We start from the raw sequence: 4,956 nt of genomic DNA on the forward strand, positions 1-4,956 counted from the left end.
TGTTGTAAATGCTGATATGCATTCAAGATAGAATAATTTGCAAGAGGAGTGGTCTAAATTATGTAAGTGAGAAGAAGAGTACTAGAGACAAAAGTCTAGAGAATTGTGGCTTCAACAAGGGGACCAAAATACTAAGTCTTTTCACACATCTACCAAATGAAAGAAGGTTAATAATACAATATTTACAATTCATGACCATCTAGGAAATTTGATTTATGATGCTAACGACTTTCAAATTGAGAGTGTAAAGTTCTTCTCTAATCTTCTTTCCCCTCCACCGCAGGATCCCCCCTCTTCCCACCTTGTGGACGAGATCTTGGATTCCTTTCCTTCTTTGATTATGCAACAAGACAATTTGATTCTTATGACCCCTTATACTCTTTCTAAGATTCATGGTGTAGTATTTTCTATGCCTATTGATAAGGAACTAGGCCCTGATGGGTTCACTACATTATTTTTTCAAAAATGTTGTGATGTAATTTATTTTGAATTGCTTGAGGCTCTTTAAGAATCTAGGAAAAATGCCTCCATTTTGAAGAAATTTAATACCACCAATATTTCTCTCATCCCAAAGGTTAATGATCCCTATTCTTTTGGTGATTTTTGTCCTATTTCTTTACGTAACACTATCTATAAGATTATCACAAAGGCTATTTATTTGAATCTTAAGCTCATTATTCCAAAAAATTATATCAATAGAACAAGGGGGTTTTGTTCTTGGTCGAGAAACAACTGAGGGAGCTACAGTAGCCCATGAGACCCTTCATTTCATCAAAGAACATAATATTTCAGCCTTTGTTGTCAAATTAGATATGATGAAGGCTTAGGATAAAATGAATTGGTCTTTTCTTCTTCTAGTCCTTCATCAGTTTGGTTTTTCTTCTAGGTGGTGTAAATGGATTAAATCTTGCATTTAAGGTGCACATTTTTCTATTCTCATTAATGGTGCAACAATAGGTTTCTTTGCCTCTTCCCAAGGAGTTCGTCAAGGTGATACTCTTTCTCCATTCTTGTTTATTATTATGGTAGAGGCCCTCAATAGACTTATTAAATATTTTAATCAAAAAGGGTTGTGGAAAGGTATCAATATTGTAGGTACATCTTTGTACATAACCCATTCTCTTTTTGGTGACTATACTTTACTTTTTGGATCATCTACATATCAAGAAACACAGAATATGAAGAAAGCCATTGGCCTATATACACAAGTTTTAGGTCAATGTATCAATGCAACTAAATCTAAAATTTATGTTTTTAATACATCCCAATTGGTTTCTCAAAGAATAAGTTGTCTTCTAGGTTTGCCCCATGATCATTTACCTTCTACTTATCTTGGTGTTCCCTTTTTTATAGGTTTAAACAAACCCTCTTATTAGAAACCTGTGATTGATTGTATCAATAATAGAATTAATGCTTGGAAGGTTCATTGGTTATCCCTCTTGGGTAGAATTTTTCTTATCAAAACTATTCTCTCTGCCATTCCTAAATATTACTCCTCCATTCTACAAGCCCCCAAAGTTATCATCCCTCAAATTGAAACTTTAATCTGCACCTTTCTTTGGTCAGATAATATGAATGGTCAGAAGAAAATATTGCTAATTCCTATTCATTCCATGTCAACCTCTTATAGAATAGGAGGTGTCAGGCTTCCCAACATTACCTATAGGAATAGGGCTTTTGGTGCTAAACTTGTTTGGCAAATGTATGAAAAACCCTCTACCGAATGGTATCACCTTTTCTAAGAGAAATATTAGATAACTTGGAACCTTCTAGAGTTCTTACTGTGCTAGACCTACTAAGGGGTTTGTCATTTGAGATTTCATTATAGCTTCTTGAGAACTTATTACTTCATTCATATCATGGAAAGTGAACATTGGGATAGTGTCAATTTTTGGTTTGATTCATGGAATGGGTTCCCCCCTTGCCACTATCAATTCTCTAAAGAATTTTTCAAACATAGTGATTCAAGCTTGGGGGACATTCTTTTCTACTTATGTCTCAGCTATTCATAGTTTCACAAGGCTAGTCATTTGGCAATACCCTTCATCTCTTCCTATATCCCACAATCAGGTTGCTTCTTTCAAACAAGTACTAGCTAAAAGGAATGTCTTTATGTCTAATCCTCCAGATTGCCTCTTTTGGGTTCCAGCTAAAGATGGTAAATACTCTATTAAAGAAGGATACTTGGCTCTCCAACATAACCAATATAATCAGACCACATATCATGCTTTTGAATTCTACTAGAATAGCTCAGTTCTGCCAAAAGTAGGATGCTTTGCATGGCTTGCACTAAAGAATTGAATTTTAACTAGTGATCATCTTCATAGATTAAACATTTCTAATCCCTTTAACTGTGTGCTCTATCTGCAAGTTATAGAAATAAAAAATCACCTCCTCTTAAACTACCCTTTTGCCCAAGATTGTTGGCATTTTATCCTTGATAAGCTTAATTTCCATATGTCATTACCCAATTCTCTATGGGATTTATTCCAAGCATGGTCAATCTTATACTCTAAAACAATGTTTTCATATCTTTGGAAGTGCATCCCTACATCTAGAGTATGGGCAATTTGGTGGGAAAGAAACAAAAGAATTTTTAGATAGATGTCATCTCCAATACCTTAATTTTTGGAAGGATTAGAGAGATCAATTGTTGAGTTTGTTAATGCTTCAATAAGTAAATATAAGGGTAAACATATTTCTTCTTCTTGAGATGGCTATGTTATTCAATAGTCGAAGGGTTTACTTTTTCCTCATCTTCCTGCTCCATTGTGTCCATCCAAGATTCCTCTCATCTGAGCAAAAACCAAGTGGATTACCCCAAGTGAGGGTTATTTCAAACTCAATTTTGATGGGGCCTCTAGAGGAAATCCAAGAAACTCTAGCTATGGCATAGTCATTAGAGATTTTAAAGGTCATGTGATTGCAAAAAAATCATCTTCTCTCCCTCAAGGTACTAATAACAAAGCTGAGGCCTTGGCCTTGCTTTTTAGTTTGGAACTTGCAAAATCACTTTCTATATCTAAGCTACATGTTAAAGGGGATTCATCAATTATTATTAATGCATGTATTAAATTTCATGTATACAATTGGTCCATATAATATATATTACATCAAGTATGGTCTCTTCTTGATTCAATCTCTGAATGTTACATCATGCATACTTATAGAGAAGGCAATCTTTAAGCTGATTGTCTGGCTAATTTGGGTACTGACAAGGTTTATATTAACTCTTTACTTTTCACACTTAACCTCCTTGATCTCCCCAACTTGGTTAATATTATGACCAAAGAATATGTTTAGAATTAGGCTAAGTCCTCCTCATATTTTATTTGATAGTAAATCATGACTTATGTATGATTTCACATGTTTTTTCTTTTATGGATCTCGCTTGTTCTTTTGAGATATTATATGCAGGTCAGGGTCTTGGATTACACTTGCATTAGATGGCTTTCTAATATCATGGTCTTAATTGAAGTTTTGAATGTAGATTACTGATGGTAATCTCTATGACATTTTTTGCTGGGCTATGGGTCTTATCTCTGGCACCAATCAATGAATTGTATTCATATGAGTTTTGGGCTCTTCGTAATTACTATATTCTCGATTCAAGAATATCTAGGACAAGATTCATTATTGTTGATATATACTCTCTCTTGATGCAGTATTTCTTCTTTTGCATCCCTTTTTTGTATTAGGCAATGACTAGAGTTTTTCTTTTCTGGTTCTTTTCTCTGCGAGCTTTTTTGAACAAGTTATTATTAATATAAATATAACGTTTCACCCAAAAGAAATTTTATACATACTTTTAATTTAAATAATAATAATAATAATAATAATAATAATAAAATAAAAAATAAAAAATAAATAAAAAAAAATAAAAAATGTATATATATAGTTTTGATAGGTAAAAGGCATAAAGCTTTATATATTATATTAAAATTATTAACAAAATTTATCCCCATTCAAAGTGCAGGAACTAGGGGGAAAAGAAAAGGGAAGAAAACCCCCAGTATAGCCTAGGATATTTTAATGACCTATATACAACTACATGTAATTGCCTTTGATTTTATCAAAGGGCTTTGAGAGGGCATTCCCTCTCTTATTTAATTCTTCCCTTATTGTTTGTGAGATTTAGAATAGTATATCTTCTTTTAAGAACATAATTTCTATATCAAATTTATAGTTTATTAGTTCCTGCCATAGGCAGGAAACTATAGCATTCAGTGGAATGCTACTATTCAATTAATTTGTCCAATCAACATCTTCTATTTTTAAAAAACTTTCTACTTTATATAGTTTTCATATATTTTGATCTTTATGAATTTGAATAAAAAATATTTATTTCCAATCTTATTAGTTGTAGCCTTGCTACAGTCATGAATTGGCTTTTAATTTTCTACTTAATTTTTTTTTTTCCAAACTTTACAACTGCCATTAATATGATAAGACAACTCAATAAAATCAAATAAATTTATGTAAACATATCTTGTCATATTCTGACATATCTTATCTTTCTCCCCTCAATTTTAGGCATTTTTCCTTTTCACAATAGTAAGTTCTAGAAAAATTAGTTTATTCTAGAAAAATCTAAACTTCTAGAAAAATTTAAACCTTGCAAAATTTCATTTTGTGCTAGTTTCTTTCCGGAGCACGTTAGAAAAAGCTAAACTGGAAGGTTTTCAAGAGTCTGCTGAAAAGCTTGCATCGATATACTCCTGTAGCGACGAAATTCAGTGGGGGAGGTTTGATTTTGCGGTAAGTTTTTCTATTCCTTGATTTGGAGTTTTGGTAGGATGAAATTTGTGTATGCATCCATTTTGGTGCAGGTTTAGCGCTCTAGGCTTAGATACTCCTAAAAACCCTAGTTCTGCACAAGATTTGATTCATTTCCTTTGGAATTTCCTCTATTTTGTTAGGGTTTCTACATTTAAAATCCCCTCCTCTTGGAATGAC

The sequence above is a fragment of the Cupressus sempervirens genome, chromosome 4 (assembly GCF_028749045.1).
Source record: "Cupressus sempervirens isolate cs-2001-9-10 chromosome 4, ASM2874904v1, whole genome shotgun sequence".
Classification (NCBI taxonomy): Eukaryota; Viridiplantae; Streptophyta; class Pinopsida; order Cupressales; family Cupressaceae; genus Cupressus; species Cupressus sempervirens.